Source organism: Cyrtonyx montezumae, unplaced genomic scaffold, assembly GCF_038088225.1.
Source record: "Cyrtonyx montezumae isolate F1298 unplaced genomic scaffold, pur_monq_1.0 scaffold_0, whole genome shotgun sequence".
Taxonomy (NCBI): domain Eukaryota; kingdom Metazoa; phylum Chordata; class Aves; order Galliformes; family Odontophoridae; genus Cyrtonyx; species Cyrtonyx montezumae.
Window position 1 is genome coordinate 10176998 of NW_027071824.1, and position 18418 is coordinate 10195415.

Consider the following 18418-nt stretch of genomic DNA (forward strand, 5'->3'; position numbering starts at 1 on the left):
GAGCCCAAGCAAACTGCTACTAAGAGCAGGGGAGAAGTCTCCTGTGGCCACCAGGCGCCCTTAAAGCAGACACTCAAATAATATGCCATTATTCATCACAATAGTATCTCATTAGCAGATGACTGTCGCTACGGATGTAAGCAAGATGAGGCTTCTAGGGAAAAACAGTTTCTTTTATTAGACTAGTTGGCATATTTGGAAGAAACTAACAAGCTTTGAGGAACACAGACTCTAAAGCAAGGCACCATCTGAAACCATTTTCAACACTCCTCACTCTTTCTTGGAGGAAGTTCACTGGGACACTGCACAAGTTTTCCTCTCCCAGGATTTGATCCGACAGTTTACATCACAAGTGCATTAGTATCATGTAGACCTGATGTCTCCTGGTGCTGAAAGCAGAGGAACTTTATAGAAGTCCAGAGGAACGTGAAGCCCTGTCCTGGCAGCCAGCACCTCAGAAGCTGTAGTAAGGGAGACACCTCTGGGGTCAGGAGATGGGTGATGCTGGCATGACAAGGGGGTTCCCAGCCCAGAAGCCTGTGGGAGGACCATGTCCTGTGGCTTCCCCCCACTGTTAGCTCTCTTCCTCTGGGCTCCCAGAGGTCTGTCATACAACATAGTTCAGCACAGAGTAAAATCACCGGGGGCTTTCCTGTGCCTGCCCAACTCACAGCCCACTCAACTGTGCTTAATGCTGTCTTCATGCTGTCAGCTCAGTGATGAGAAAGAGTGCTACCTTCAGGAAAAAAAGAACGGTTTGTAGCGGTGGAAGATCTCCAGCCGCTGCAGCAATGCACACGCTTTGTCGCTGACAAGAGGAAAGGAGGACACGTGTGACACTAGCCGTGGGTGACAGCTGTGGGCAGATGCCGCCATGCCAGAAGGAATCAGCATCACTCATCCAGCACTTCTCCAGCAAGGGACACAGCTCACTAGGGTGAAACCACCAGTCACCTCAGATGCTGTACAGAAAGCCGTCCCAGCAGGATGTTGCCTCACTGTCTGCATTCATTTCTCTCTTTTGAGGAAGTCTGTGCACTGCTCTGTCCATCTCATAGTCCTCACCTTCTCTCAAATACATCCTTTGCTTAAATGCCAAGCTCCTGTTGCCGTCAGCTCCCAAAGTCTTTTGGATGCCCTTTTCCTGAACGCTGGATCTTCACAAATTAAACATGTCGAAGCTTGTGTACATCTTTTTCTTCCTCACTGTACTTCCCATTCAGAGAAGCATGGTCTGACCATACAGAAACATCAGCTTGCATACTGTTAGCAGAAGCTCAGAGATCTCAGCTCTTGACACACAGCAAGATTTGGGATTTCTATGTTACTAGGTACAGTTCTAGCCCTTATGGAGGTAGAAAGGGAAGGTTTGAAAATGAAATGCTGATCATCCAGGAAATAAAGGACAACCAAAACCATGGATATAGTTTTTAAAAATACCTGATGTCAGAACATCTCAAGATTTTTGGAGGTTTGGGTCTGGCAATATGAAACCTGCCTCTTAATTCTGTGGGGTTGGAGAGAGACGTATCTGTATTGCAAAAGAATAGTGGTTGAGATTTCATTTTCATCCTGTTAGCATCTGTCATCACTCTGCTAGAAGCAGACACACACACCATTTCAAGCGGTCTGAGCCACATCCTTATTTAGAGAACAGTCTTAGCTTCCTTGTACTTTTGGTCTGTGCACGCTCAAGCCATGCAACACATTAACATAACAGCTGACAAGGTTAATCAGCAGTAATAGAAGCACTTGCATGACTTGACCCATATAATCTATTTGAGGACATCTCTCTCCTGCCTGCTCTTTTGCTCACCCTGTGCTTTTATGTCTAGCTCACTTATTTTTACCCATCATCTGTAGGACAATTTGAACATACTGTAGCATGACTGTGATTACTGGGCTGAACAGCAGAAGTTACTTTTGTCAGTAGTTATTGTAGAGTAGGTCAAATATGGCTGTAAAGCTGCTCTTGTCTTGAGTATTTTTCCTCATCTAAGTGAAAATCTGTGTCAGAAAAGTGTCCCTTGGTTTGAGATGCAGTAAGTTAAAAAATCCAATTAAATTTTGCAAAAAGAATTAAGGAGTGGCAAAGCAAAAAGGATAAAAGGAAAAAAAAAAAAGGAAGGAAAAACTCTTTCTTGAAAACAACCGCAAGAGTAAACATGCATGACAGGAGGTATCATGCTTTATTCCTGGTGTGCTTTTGTTGTTAATAAATGATATTTCTTCTAATCAAAAGACAGAAAATCAAAATGAAAGGGAAATTTCTGTAGACCTCTGGGCTTTCTTTACAATAAGAGGTGAAAAGGCATGATATTCTTTCATTTGAGAACACAACTTACTCAAAAGCAGATAGAAAGGACCATTCCCTCTCTTAAGAATAAGAAATAAAAACTACAGTACAGGTAGAAAGATAGCTCTCTCCCTGTGCTGATGGTGGAAACAAATCAAGCAACAGGAAATTGGTTCTCTTTATGCTGCATATATGCATGCTTTTTTTCCATAGGAGTACTGCCTTGTGTTACTGTGCACTGAGCATCCTGCAATTGTCCGCTGACTGGCTCTGAGGTGGGTGTGCAGCCCTGGGCTGGCTCTTCCTGCTCACATGGGCAAGTAGCATTTGGGATGTGCTTGGAGACTGTTACTACCTCTGATATGGAGCTGGATGCCTTTCTGCCCCATCTTCTCATGCAGAGGGTGTCACTGTCTGACCTTACCAAGAATATTAAAGTACAGGCAGACGCAATTCCATGTGCTATTTTTAAATCTGAAAGTATGCAAATACACATGCAAGTAAAGCATGGCTCAGGCATACTGGTGTGCTGCCAGGATACAGTTGCAAATTTTGAGGGTGTTCTGGAACAGCCAACTGCATCACTACTCCCATTAAATTGTCTAATCTATAAGATGCACTCTCTGTCTGAGTTAGAAATATATTTCCATTCCTTCATCCCACATTGTTGTGAAATATTCCATTTCCACAATTTTTGTCTATGGAAGTATCACAGGGAGGCAGATGAAGAGAAATAAATTAGATGATAACTTATTATATACACTTCCTGCCTGTTTATCCTACATACTAACCATTTCTAGATGATAGCTCTTCCAAGCTTGTTTTGGTGATGAATTTAGAAGTACTTCTCTGATCTTGCTTTTCATGCAACTAAGAATGGAAACAGAATTTCTTGGTTGTTTTTACTAAGCCTAGGTAAAGAGAAATGACATTTGGTCTAGGTAAATACATTCAGAGTGAATGGGAGAGTGTTAGTTTCTGTGAAGCCAGTTCTTGGCGGCTCTGCTCATCCACAGGAGATCTCCAATGCTACCTGAGAGCAAAACTGAGGGTTCTCAGTTTTGATGTACCAAATATATTTGGGAAGCATTACTTGCCTCAGTGCAATATAAAAACAACTGGCCAGCAAGAAATCAGTGGGGAGGTTCAACTACCTGCATCTAGGACATGAGTCTGCTCTACTCTTCATACAGCAGAAGGCTGAAAATATCCAGCAGGTCATGGCCAGCAGAAAAGCAGAAAAAAAACTAGGTAAAATTCTACATGGCTGGGAGACTGAAGCAGAGGTGGTAGCACAGGAAGTGCAGAAGGCAGTCTTGTATTGTTGCAAATAGCAAAAACCAACCAAACAACAACACAAATGGTCAGTTTATGACAAAAATACACATTAGAAATGCACTGTACTGAGCACTGTAAAAACTTGAAAAGGAAGCAAAGAAAATTTAGGCCAGCACAATTGAGAACAGTGGGAAGAACTTTTAAAACATATTAGGAGTGTAAGAAATAAGTCATTTGATGCATGGATTGAAAAAACGGTCAACCTAGAAAAAGTGGTCACATTTTTAAGAGTAGTGAGTCTGGTATCAGTGGAAAGGCTTGGGAAATTTGTATTAAAAAATGTTACAAGAACTTGCTGAGTGCTTTTCTGAACTCTCTCATTCAGTCACTTTTGTTTGACGGTTCTTTGTTTTATTTCAGCAGCTCCTGGAATATAAAGTTGGGGAAGACTGAAAATCATTTAGGATAGCATCAATATATAATAAACAGGTAGGTAAGATGAAAACTATTACGTGGGTGCTTATCTCTGAATCTTAAAGGATATACCCACACACTTCTCATCAGTCTAGAAGAGTTTAACTATACTGCACAGTGCAGCTCTGTACTGAGATATTATCTTGGTTTCAGGACCTGTTTAGCTGCATCAGTGCAGCCTCTGCCCTAATTTAATTAGCCTGGGCATACCACTGTGCTGATGCAGCTAGACTGTTCCCAGTTCTGGAGCTGTTTCAGTTGGAGTTAGGTCAGGTATTGTAGCATATTTTTGTATTGCACCATAAAGACGCAAAGGCTAGACTTCATAGTCCTGTCCATGTAATATACTGCTCAACAGAGAGGTCATATTTTTACCACTGAAGAGAACTTCCTATTGGAAGAACGGGCAACAATACAACATAAATCTCACCAGCTGTCCTTCCAGCATGGTAATTTGTACTTCTCTCCAGCAATGGTGCACTCACAGTGCTACAAATAATAATATATGAGCATTGATGTAAAATACAGTTCAGATGTTGCCACCATATCATGAACTACTTTGCATGAGATTTCTTAGTGCAGATAAGGTCAACAAGAAGGAGCCAGCCATGATGATTTATACTCACACAACCAAAAAGGAATAACAATTGAGAGAATACTCTTGATATATAGGGGCAAGAAAAATACTAAAGACATAAGAAATTATCACACATTTCAGGCATGGTTTGATGAAGAATAGAAAATGGGATCTTTCATCCGTTCATCATTTTGTTTTTATTTTCTGCAGTTGGATTCCTCTTCAAGTCCTATGGGACTTCTTCCACGGTAACTTCCCTGGAAGCTATTACCCTAATTGTATGGATAATTTGTGCAACCAAAAGGCTCTCTCTTGAACTTGGCTCTCTCCACTGCCAACTCTTCTTTTTCACATCAAATTTTCTTCCTTCTTTAGTGCCACGCTCCTCATCCTTCTTTTCCCCCCTGCTGTGAAATGTTTTCATTTCTGCTTCATTTCAGGAGATATGGGATCTGACGGAGTTGTCTTCAGGCTGCTCATAAAGCAGCAAAATGTTGGCCATGGCAAGCCTCTCACAGTCAGCCAGCTATCCAGAGAGGTACCTCAGATACAATTCCAGCATCTCCAGCAACACAGTGCAAGCCTAGAAGTACCACTAGCTGTTCTTAGAGGAGTGGACACATGACTATCCAGCTCCTCAAAGCAAGAACTTCCTATTCTTTCTCCCCTTTCTCCCCTTTCTTCTTGCTCTCCAATGAGCAATGCTGGGTTGGTGCTGCCAGCCCACTGCTGCACTGCTGCTTCTGCAGGTACAGCTGTGCCACACAGAAGTACAGCTCTTTATCTATGTGTTCCCTTTGGTTTGAAGAACATTGTTGGTCCAGCTTGAACATATTTAATCACTTTTCATTAAAGTGACATGCTAATACTATTCATGAAAGCAAGGATCAAGCACACTGTCAACATCTCTGAATGTGCATGTAAAATCTTAACAAAGAATCATAGGAGAAAAGAATGAGAAATAAAAAACTTTTTTTGTATTGTCCATGTCTGTAGCTCCTTCAATGAAAGGGGAAGAGTGAGGTAAATATGTTGAGGGAAATCCAGGAATATTTCTTGGTGGCAGTAAAGCTTTCCTTCCCAAGCTAACACCCAATCTACTTCACCATGAGATTAGGGAAGAAAGAAATACAGCCATCATTATTGCTTCCAGAATTTGCAGAGAGATACTTAACTCTCCCCTTGCAGAATAGCTTTTGTGTGTATCTGTAAGCTTTTTAAAGTCTTTGGCAACCTCTCATGGCTACAACAGATTCACTGCAAACATATGCATTGTATTAGTAAGTTATATTGTCCTTTACCTTCCCTCATCATGTCAGCATGATCAAGTTCTGCAATTAATTTGATCTCTTTCTTCATCCTTGTTGTAAAAAAACAAAAACAAAAAACAACAACAGTCCTTCCCAGCTACTCGTGTAGTATGTTAAGAGGAATATTTCTTACAATTCTAGGCATTAAAAAAATACTCTGGCTCCTAGAGTCCCATGGATTTCATTTAGAAATGAATGTACCCCTAGAATTACCAAGAAAAGTTGCAATGAATTTGAAAACTTCTAACATTCCCAAGCAAATGAAAAGAATTGTGAATCTGTTGCTGTTAAGTCTCATTATTTTAAAAACAATCTAACGATCTTTGTGGTTTGATTTATGACTTCTGAATGCCTAGAACTGGTGCACTGACTTCACTTGTGCTGATGGAGTGCTTTGTTCACATGCTAAAGCTCTGGCACTTCCTTGGAAAGAGGTGTACAGGTGGAATAGGACCTATAAATAATGATGACTTTTGTTTATTCATTTTCTGTCTGTGCTTCTCATGCTCACTTGAGCTTTATCTCACATGTCTCAACATTGCCTTTGCTCTGCAAAATTTTTCACAGAGCAAAAGTGAATTTTCACTTATTAGGCAAAGACAGCTCATTTTTCCAATTCAGACCTGGATCAAGAAACTTTATCAAGAAAGCAGGAAAGAACCACGTTTATGATACCCATATTTCTCCCCAATGTTTTTTCGATAAGTGAGGTCTTTTTACAATTCTGTAGGTGAAAGCATGGTCTGTCAGCACAAACTGCTCATTTATCTGTCCCGTGGATACTTGTACACTGCCAAGTCTCCACTCTAAGCCAGTTCCCAGTGCACACTCTGTACTATGCAGCCCAGGACATATACATAACTGAAGCAAAATAAGGCTTTTCTTGCATTCCCTGCACGTATTCTGTATCTCCAAGTTTCATAAGCTAAGGTAGAAGTTATTCCAAAAATACTGAGGCTTCAGAGCTGTAATTGCATCCACACACTGCAGCTTTTTTTCCCTCTGTGCATATATCCTTCTTATCAAGAAATGTTAATGAGAACCCTGTGCAAAACTTCATAACAAATAATGTAGAACTACACTTTTTTTTTTTTTAATAATAATTATTCTCCATATCAAACAGCATGCCCATGGACATTTGGTGAATAATCACTGGAAGACATGGCAGAATATTGCCCCAGTTCTCATTTATACAGAACACTGAACCAAAAGGAATGTAGATGACTCTTCCTCTCTTCTTTACTTTCATAAATTAAATACACAACCTGCCCCTTTTGGAAAATGCTCACATTTTTAGCAGTCATAATGAAAAACAGAAGGCCGATGTCTGGCTGCTCTTCAGTGTGTACGTTCTGCAGAAAGCAAGAATAAGGACCATTTCCTTTGTCTGCGTGTCTCTGGTGACAGCTGAAGCCTGCATAATGGTCAGACCCCAGAGCCGTGGCTGCAGGCTTTGTGTCTCAAGATCCAGTTCTGTGAGCCCTATGACTGCACTGAGTCTCGTTAGCCATTTCAGCTGTGAAGAGCATCCATGGGAAGAAGAAAGGAGGAAAAATACCTTTTCTATATGAGCAAAATGTGATGAGAAAGGCTGCAGAGTGAACATCAGCTGCCCTTCTCACCTTAGTGCTATCAGCCTTGGGTGCACATCTAGGTCTTCTGAATGCTGATGGGATGGGGCACCATAGGAGACTTCAGGTGCCCAGGAACCCCCACTGCTGCCTCCCTGGACAGAGGTGGGGATGGGAACATTCTGCCTGTGTTGCGGAAGTGTCAGATAGGGTCCAGAAAGGGATTTTAAAATAATTTTTATAAATTGGATAGAAATATGAAGTACTCATATCTAGTGTACCTAAGAATTAGCTGAATGCACTGGAGAGAGACAAATAACTACTATTATGCTCTGTATGCACACAGTTCTGCTGGATAAGAATAGCCGCAAACTGTACTGAAATGTACTTTTGAAACTAATCAAATTTTCTCAGTTTATATTCACATCCTTTTTGGAACCTATTTCTGAACATATTCTGGGAAAAATGCATCTTTTTGAGAGCACTCATCAGAAGTAAAATGTTACAGAAATTCATGAAAAGAATATGCAGGGTTTGCACTTGAAGCTTTGCAGAGATCAGATGGTGTTGTGGGCAGGTGTTGGGCAGGAGCTGCCACTTGGGTGTTCCTCTCACATTGGGGCTCTGTCTGAAGTCTTCCTCCTGGTCTGGAAACACTTGATGACTACATGAAAAAGCAGGAGAGGCTGAAGCAAATGTAAATAGATTACACTGCTGCCTCTTCAGGAGGCTAACAGTCTTTCTTGGCTGCAAGTAGCACAGTGAAAGGCTGTGATGGGCAAGAGAAGCATGAAAGGCTGTGATGGGCAAGAGAAGCATTTGGTCTTGAGTGATGGATTTGTTACCTCCTCTGCTCGACAGGTGGAAACCTATGGAGAGGACAGAGCACTGAAATTTGAGCTCAAATTTCTTGAGGAACAGCTTGGAGATTTGGGAATCCAAAGGTAATGCACAGTTTGAGGCAGAGCACAAGAGAAGGAAAATTCTTCCTCCATGCTAAGCACATGAGAGCTAAACACTAAGAGCTGAGAGAAGAATGAATTCTCCAAAAATGCCAGCATGAAAGTGAGTGACTTGAGTTTATATCCTAGGAAGCTCACCAGATCCAAACATTAGACATTAATACAATGATAAAGGGAGTTGAAAACACCATGAGGGGAAAAAAAAGACAACCAAGAATTGTACCCAGTGAATCATGAAACATTAATAAATGGTGCATGCAGACCAAAGCAACAGATCCTGTACTTTGTAATCAACAACTGCAGTTATTTTGCTAGTGTAGAAATAGTTCTTGCAAAATGTGTTCTTCATTAAGTTTAGAGCAATCCATACATTCAGTGGCTATGGCAAAAAATAGGGAAAAAAAAACGAGTGTTGGGGGGATAATGAAAACTCTGTCGTAAGTGCAAATAGATGCACAGCTTTGGCTTCACACTATGTGCTCCTGGAATATACTTAGGCTTGTTTGCACCAAAGGAGGATCCAAGTTTCTGTGGTCTTTGACATTGCTCAGTGTTAACTAGCACAGCAGGTCTCACTGTGCCCTCCTCCCTCTGGCTGTTAGGAGCAAGCAGAAGGCACCTTGGGAGGAATCCACACTTCCTGCAGCAGATTCCAGGCTGGTGCTGGGGTGGCTGTCTCAGACTCTCCTGATGTGATTGAAGCATGAGAGAGGCAAAAGAGAGATCTTTATTAAACAATTCTCTTCACAGCGTTTTCTGCCAGATAACACCCTTGCAGGCCAGGTACCATTAGGTATTTGTCTTTTTATACCTGTGTAACACTTATCATTGTAAATAGACCCATGTTAAAATGAGCTTAGGGCTAAAAGGTGTATTTAGGAGGAGTTGGAAGACACTTCTACTTAAAAGTAAATCTAGGAATTGGAAGATTTAATTGTTAAATATATAAAATATAACCAAGCAGAAAGCTGTTATTACATCCAGACAGAATTTCATTGAGATAAGTGCTGGTGGAGATCCGACACTAATGGCTTCACTAGACAGATGATGGTATGGTAACTGAAAGAGGAATTATTTTCTTCTCAGAGTAATACAACCCAAGAGGACTGCACGCATTCCCGTGGAGAGTGATAAAAACAAACAAGTTCTGCAAATACAGTGTTTATTTGTGAACTCAGCCACAACCCATTAAAAAGATGGAAGAAAGAATAAGAAACTTTAAGATCCCCGTGGAATCATTTTAATCCTGCTCTACATATCCCACCAACTAGTTAGAGCCCTAATGGGAAACACGAGCTCGGGAGCGAAACAGTGGGAAGGAATCTCTTTGACCAAGTCATTCATGGAAGCAGTGAAAAGGCCTAGACAGGTATAATGATTTTCAAGTGCATGCAAATACTTGGAAGAAGAGAAATACATTAAGCTAGTACAGATTAGCAGGTGGACATTGATTTTTTTCCTTTTATTTTTATGTATTTAATATGCCCACAACACTCAGTGTCTGAAATACAAAACTCCATCCATGTTTATCATACTCGTGCTCAGGCTATGTTGACAACTAATGATGGCCATCACAGCATGACCCTGGCAGATTCCAGAAGACAACAGAAGAGCAGAGAAAAAGACACAGTTGATTGTAGGCAAAGAAAAATTAAAAAGTAATACCATTAAGTATACGGTGTCCCAGCAAGTTTTTCTTAAGTATTTCTTTCCCCTGCAGGCAAGCAAAAAAAAGAATTGAACTGACTGAAATCTCTTTTAAACAATAACAAGGAAACATTAGTCATTACATAAATGAGAATATGTCATATAATTATATAAATTGAATCAAGTTCCTAATGGAATGTTATCTTTGTTATCACTGGCACTGAAACTTAAATAACATCAAAATTTTGCCACTGACTTCAAAGAAATCAGGATTCCATCTTCAAATCTACTTTTTTTCCAGTAAAATTATAAGGCTGATTTTAAAACCTTCTGAAGCTATCAACAAAAGACAGAATTGAAGTCAGGTGATTTAGTGGGAGCAGGTGGTAAATTGACAAAGTATGAAAGTGATCCTTGAAAATACATAAAAATATTTCCAAAAAACTGATTTTCAAATTTTGAGCCTTTTGCTGCTGGGTCAATGGGGGCTTGTCCTGGTCCATTCCAGAGCAGCGAAGCACAAGAGAGCATGGAGGCATAGGCAAGATATTGCTGCTGAGGCAGGTTTCTGCATGAAAGTTATTCTTTTGCACTTAATGTCTACTAGGCACAGCCCCTGCTTCTTGTTTCGTATCCTCAGGGATTATCCTTGCATCAGAAATAACTACTGATGAATAATATTGAAGGACATTTCATTAATCACTCATTAATTGATCTAAGTTAGGTTGAAAACCCAAATTCACTAGTGGATGTTGTTGCACCAGATTCAACAACTATTATTTGTCCTTTTGCAAATTCGCCCTTCTTTTCAAAGAAGTGGTAAAGAGCCACACGTACTCTTCATATAAACTCCCAAACTCACAGGCTGCACTCAGCAGCCAGCCTGTTGTCCCTCCTCACACCAAGTGTCCTTGGCGTCTGCAGGAGTCCCTCATGCAAGGCCACGTGCTGCAATGGTGTCTGTATCCATCACAGCCAATTCTTCCGCATATGGAAATGCTGGTGTGGTGCAACTGATAAATAACAGGTGTTATGTGCAAAGGAATGCAGCCACATAATAAAGGCTGCATAGGGTTAAAACAGTGGGATTTTGCCTGCAGCTGTCCACAATAAATACGCATAAGTTCATTTTTTGCTTAGTTATGTATTCATCCACCTGTTTTCCTGAGAGTGACAGACATTTTGTACTCTGATTATTACCGGGTCCTATCCAAAGTCAATTTAAGTTAACACAAAATTGTTGTCACTGATCTCAGGAAACTTGGACAAAGCCATTTGTAGGGAGCTGTGGTGTCTCCCTATCAGATTTCTGCTGTTTTCTGTTCTCAGTTTGACTTTAGGTGAGAAGAGCCTTGAGTAAAAATACATTCATTCTTTGTACAAGAGACTTGCAGATCCTGTGCTGTTCTTACCTCTGGTGCTTCTCTAATGTTATTCCAATAGATACCTCTGCAGAAGCGTGAGTCTATGGAGAGTCCAGAGCTGTGGCCCTAGCCTATATTGCTCTGTTCACCTCATTTCAGACTTTGCCAACAGTTACTTTTGCACATAGGGCTGCTTTACCTGCAGCAGAGCATTGGCTATGAGACAGAGGAAGAGCTGCTGCCACAGAAACAAGTACATTGCTTTCCTCCTTCACATCACCACTTTGCTCCCCTTTGTCATTTTTTCCTAATGCTTATAGCTTCCTACTTGCTCTTCTCTGTCAATCATCTTCCCAGTTTATATCTGGTGATTTTATGTCTATGCAATGAAGTGGGTCCACAGTCCTATAGGCACAGTTAATCAGTTAATCCATTGGCAGAATGTCATATCTGAGGAATATAGGCTTATGATGAAAATATCTGTAATTTGTGAACGCTGCAGAAAGCTTCACATAGAGTGGTCAAGATTTACAAAAATCAAACAACAAACAACAACAAAAATTGGGGAATATGTAGAGGCAAGTTCATGTAGGCATAATTCAACAGCACTGTAGGTAAAAGTGAACATAGTATCAAGTATTACAAGTTTCCAGAGAGGTTCAGGATTGCTTTGATAAATCTGGAACTGCATCACATAATCTATTACATCAATTAACAATTAATTTAATGATACATCATCAACATATCATGAAACCTCACCTCTTTTTATTCTTCATTTTCCCTCTTAAACCAGTAAAAAAAATCTTGAATGTGACACTGCCTGGCTACTCTGAATCCTTAAAACTCATGCTTTATATTATAACTAAACTACTAGATAATCAACATCAAACTTTTCTCCTTATATTGTTAGTCTGGTAGTTACATTGAAGATGTTGGCAAGTCTTGAAACAGAGGTGATGAAAATGTGGTTTGCATTTAAAAAACAAAGGCCTGTTCACTTTCTGCACAACTACTTTCTCTCAGGAGCCCCTTGGGATGGATTTTCTTCTCTTCCAGGCCTCAGGAGGCAGATGGGAGTGATCAGGTGCTGGTGTCGCAAGCAGTGTGCACACAGCACAAGAAATAAGCCTCCCAGTCTCAGCAAGTAAGTGGAAGAAGAGATGACAGACTTTGTTTCTTTAATATCATTTTACTTGCTATTTCATTTTTTTCCTTCATATTTATGTAGTTACTTTAGCAAACTAGGCTGAAAAATTACAAGTAATTTTCTTTAATGTTGCAATTTGCATGATCTTTAAGTGTAAATCCACTTATGTGACTATCAGTAGCTAGGAAAAAATAAGGAAGATTATTTTCACAAATCTATTTGGAATGCAAAGTGTGCAATATCTCCTCCTAATTTCACATGGTGAATCAAGACGCATTTTCTTGTTAAAAGTGCTTGCAAGCAAAAATGGAGAGGTATGTACACAGAAATGATTCTTTGCACAAGTACACAGCTCATTACTGAACTATGGACCTGAATGCCTCCCAGCCTTCCTCATTGTGGCTGAGAAAATTTAAGAGCCACGTTTTCCTTTTAAACTGGTATTTAAAAGAAAAGAATCAAATAGGACTTCCAGGAAATAACCTCCTGTGAGTTCAGTAATGCTTTTTGCTGGAGTTCACTGTAGCAAGTCAGATTGCATCCAATGAGAATTAAAAAAATGATTAGCTAAGAAAAGGAAGGGATGCTTAGCTGTGATGAGCCACTATAGCTCCCATGCAATCCACCAAATGCCAATTCAGACAAGAGGAAGGCAGAGCTAAAACTCTGTTTTGTATTTTCATTTGATATATAAATACATAGGCATGAGATTAAACGTATGCTTTTTAAAACCACATAGTCATAATACCTGATGCAAAAACACAGTTCAGTTTTAGGGGCCTAGCTTACATCATAAACCTTTAGTATGAGAGTTTAATGATTGATTTGGCTCTGCACTCGAGACAAAGCTTTATTTCTCAGAAGCATCAGCCTGTGCTGTAAAGGGACTCCAAGTTTATGGGAAAACCATGCATAGCAGAAGCACACTGATTTTACCATCAGTGATCTGCTTCAGGAAAAAAGTTCTGCAAAGAAATATCCCCCAAACTTAATGAAAACATCAAGTACTATTTCCTAGTAAGCCTGAACTTTTTCTGATGAGAATATCCCATGCAATAAATTTGGCAAGAATCACCCTTGAAAAAAAAAATTGGTTTTACTAAGCCCTGTTAAAAATTCATTTTAAATCTAGTATATATTTGTAAAGAGAGATGAATTTAGGAAAACATTTCTGAATTTTGCAGCAAATATTTCTCACAGATTGCCAGCCGAACTTACACTTCAGTGTAAGTGGACATCAGTAACGGAAGAGTTTATGGGCATTAAGCAAGAATATATCCTTTGTACTTTAGAACTAATAATCATTAGTAATACTAATAAACTATACTAATAAACCCACAATAGAATAAGCTACAAGGTAGTAATGCTGCGAACAATATGTCTGTTTTATCAAGCATTACTGCAAGTGTAGATGCTGGTATTTTAGTTATTAATAGGAAAAATAAATTCCCAACATTTTTATAATTTAAGTCCTCTTTTGTTAGAGACTTCAAAGAGCTTTAAATGAATTTAATAATTCACAGTAAATCTAGTTCTGCAATGTAAATTTTGACGGCCTGTTTCAATACTGTGCTTGATATTACTGTATGTCCTGAGGCATCATTAAAAGACTTTGATACTGAGATTCAAAAGAGGTGAGTAATTAAGGAAACTTTTACCGTGCTGGTAAAAAGTTTTATGTGCTATCAATCCTCTGCTCTGATTCTTCACCATTTTGCATCTGGTCTAGTCCATCAGAGATGCACAAAGTCAGCGTAAAACTTTACAAAATCAGGATTGGGTTGTTCTAAATCCCTTTATCAAAGCATATGAAACGTAAGGAAGGAGAAGGGATTGTTATTCCCATTGTCTTGTGGATCTGGTGCTAGGCTGGATTCTAGCTGTCTTCACACAAATTCCTCAGATTTGATCCTTTTCACCCTAAACTCATGATCAAAGATGAGCCCTTGCTCTGTGGAATGTATGGACTCAAAGACACAAGTGCTCTCACATATAATGCGGTTTCTTTGAAAAAAGGTAAACAGCAGTAAATAGGAAATGGCCTCGATTTGTCTCAGTGTTGCTTTATTTTTTTTCAGGTATCTGCTGGAATTAATCTATTGAGAGGTTGCTCTGTGCATTTTTCTGACAGCATATGCACAAAAATATTTTCAAACTAAATGCAGATGGTTCTAATCCACTGAAAATTCAATCTACAAGCATCCTTAGCTTTAACGTGAACCAAGCCATCTGTAAAATGTTAGTTACATTAGAAGACACAAATTCACAAGTCTAGTTTTTGACCAGAGCTGAGCCAATCAATGTGACTTTATTTCTTTGATCTTTGTGTTTTCTGGAATAATAACAAGAAACAAAACAAAACTAACCACGAAATCAATTCAAGCCATAACAGTCTTAAAACTACTGGATACTCTGATGAGGGGTTTTGCTGCTGATAGAATGTCTGTTTGCCACATGCATTTCAGTGGTGACTCAAATTTTTCTGCAGAAATGAACTTACAGGATAAATGGCACTTGCAATCATTTAACAAGCTGTAGGAATGCTAAAAAAGAAATGTATCCTGCACGTCTATATAGGCCTCCTTGTTGGTTTTTGTTTGTTTGTTTGTTTGTTTTGTTGTTTGTTTGTTTTCAAATAAAATCCAGACCAAATTTGTTTAAATAACATGTATAGATGATACAGGAACTAAACACCACAGAAAAAATGCCTAGAAGAACAGAACACCACCAATTTCAAGTAGCCCAAAAGCATTTTATTGATACTCACTGTTCACATTATGTTCAAATTTTGCTTATTTTATACTGTCCCATTCCTCTCTAAAGTGGCTTCACTGACATTCACACATAACATTATTTATTTATTTATTTATTATTCATTTATTTATTTATTCATTTGTTTACTAAAAATCTGATTTATTAAGAAGACAAAAGATTTTTTTTCTTGAAATTCCTTTATGCATCACGCAGTTTTTCTCCATTTGGGAGACATGTATTTTTGACTCAGTATTTTCACCGTCCTACATTTATTTATATGAAAGCAAGCTAGGAAAGGAATGGGTATACTCCTTGCAGTAGGAGAGCATTTTGGTTTTCCTTTTTGTAATGAACAGATGGAGAAATCGGTACTGTCCAACAACTACTCTCCAGGCCTTGGGGAAGAGCAGGAGCCCTTGATAAGAGCTTGAGACTACACACTAAGTTGATCTGAATGTAGTTCTTCAATTGCTGCCTGAAGTACACTTGTGTTCTCTATAGTATTCCTTTTACAAATACGGGCCTATAAGGCACAGGAAACCTGTAATCACAATCAAATGTTTCCTGTTTCATTTTCTTATATTCTAAATAGTGATGGTTTCATTTGGATAACAAAACAACATCTACTAGTTCCTGATGGTGTTTTTTGCCTTTTCCACTTTCCTGTTATTTCCTCAGTCTCCTCCTTCACAAACCAGAGGATCAGTTACTTCTCCCACATTTTTAAAACATGTGATGCAACTCCATCCTTTGATCCATGCCAGTGGTGCAACGTGCCATTGCAGAATGTGTGGAAATGGTCTTTCACGGGTACGTGGTCAGTACAAGTAACCTTTCAGATAGTCACACCTCTAAAGCATATTGGATATGTGACATAAGGTAGGAGGGACGAGACAAAAATGGAAAGCCCTTTCTGTGCAGATTTCTTAGGCTGCAAAACATCACTTTAAGTACAAAGTAAAACAGCAAATGTAGTGAGCCAGGAAAAATAAGAGGAATAGATAATCTCTCTCTTTCTTAACTTATCACTTGTTCTTTCCCAACAAGAATCTAGTTTGACAGTCTTTATGGAAAGAACATTTAAATCAGATTTTGATCTCTATAAATTTTAACAACTGGAACAGTAAAAAACAGAGCAGCTCACAATTGGTTTCTATACGGAGAAATGCTGGAGATATCTCTAAATCCTTTGATTTGGCAGAGAAAAGCAGTAAGTATTGCCAATATACTCTGTCTGATGCATCTTTTATTCAGAAAGAAAATGTCATTCGTTATCATGCATACTTCAACCACAGCATGCAGACAAGGAAGGAGGAGGAAATTTTTAAAAATCATCCACAGGAGCAGGAAGAGCATCTCACCTTTGAAGTCACCAGGACTACAAGAAATCTTTTTGATTAAACCTGAAACAAAGAACGTTCAGAAAACAACCATCAGTTGTGAACTGAGACTGGAACAGGGAATCAGCCTGGCAGGACAGTTCAAGACAAAAAAGTCCATATGTCCCAGAGCAGAAAAATAGATGGTAAAACAATTAGCAGAGTAAAGAGAAAAACACTTAGAAGTACAGCTTTGAAAAGGACTGGGTTGCCTGATTAGAAATGTGGTGAAGCGATCTTGTAGAACATCTATAGAACATATGACAACTATGTATTCAGCATATAATGTGCAGAAAGAGAAAGAAAAATATTCACAATAGAATGTCCATCAAAACAACAGAACTGGAGAAGTTGCTCAACAACAACAAAATACAGTATTCAAAATGTCATGGGAATGGTTAACTCAAGATATTTTTTTCTAAATTTGACACAGTACTGTCCCAACGTACTTGTTTTACACAGCTAGGAAGACCTAAGGGAAGCTTGCCCTTCTCACAGTTTAAGTTTTATTTCCTTTAAAACATATTAAACCTTTGTGGAGATGGAGCTGCAGGATTAATTTAGGTGCTCTGAATTACCTGTGGAAATCTTACCTCCTTTGGCTGCTGTTTAAAGGATGAATTCCTGAGCACCTGGATATTAAATGAAACTTTTGTCTTTAATGCCAGTCTCGCAACTTCAGCAATATTAGTTTTTGAATAATGTTTTTCTTTCTCTACTGCAAAGCTTTGCATTTGCCTGGGACTCCATTTATGTATCGTGTGGTGCTCAGGCAGAAATATTCACATACCCTGCTTCTAGTCTAATAGACTTTCTGTATTCAGTGATAAACCCTGGGGGCTGTGTTCCTGATACATGAAAGATCTCATCTGAGAAGTGTGTCACAGAAGGAGACCCGTTCCCATTCACCAATGTTATATTTAAAGCAAAATAAAAGGATTGAGCTGCTCTGGACACTCACCCTGGCCTTCAGCATGATTTCTCAAGTATTGTAAACCACATAAAAGGACAGAAGGATAACTCACTGCCAGGCCAAAGAGACTTGAGCCATGAAATGCCTTTCCAGGATGCAGATCACAGATATCAACATCACACAACCAAAAAGAAAAGATAATTTTCAACTTTCTTACTTTTTCATGACTGACTAGAAAATAAGTTACTCAGGAGATTATTTAAAGCCTACTCATCAAAGCAAAGAAGGCAAAAACCAGAGTTGATTGTACACCATCTCTCTTGCTGCCATCTACTGTTTTCCTGTGGAAGCATGGAAGATTTCAAACACCGTATCATAATTTTCCTCCTACCTCCTGCATTAATCCTACCTACAGTCTGGCAAAATTTCCTGGACAATGAAGATGCAAACAGATAACATCCAAGCTGTTATATTCACTCCATGCTTCCAGGAAACAGCAAACACAGCTCTTTCATTTGCAGAGCTATTTATAGTAGCTGCTGGTACAGGAGGTGTCCGCTCAGATTGACATTGGTTGTGATCACCTACAGGAAACCATCCCCTGGCAGGAAAGGATGATGCTGGCTGCACACAAGAAAGGCAGTGAAGAAGTTGCTCTGTTCATTCTATGCGATCTGAAGGGCACTGGGGATGCATGAAATACTACTCAGAAGTGAGGAATCACAAAAGCTGTTGTGCAGCATCCA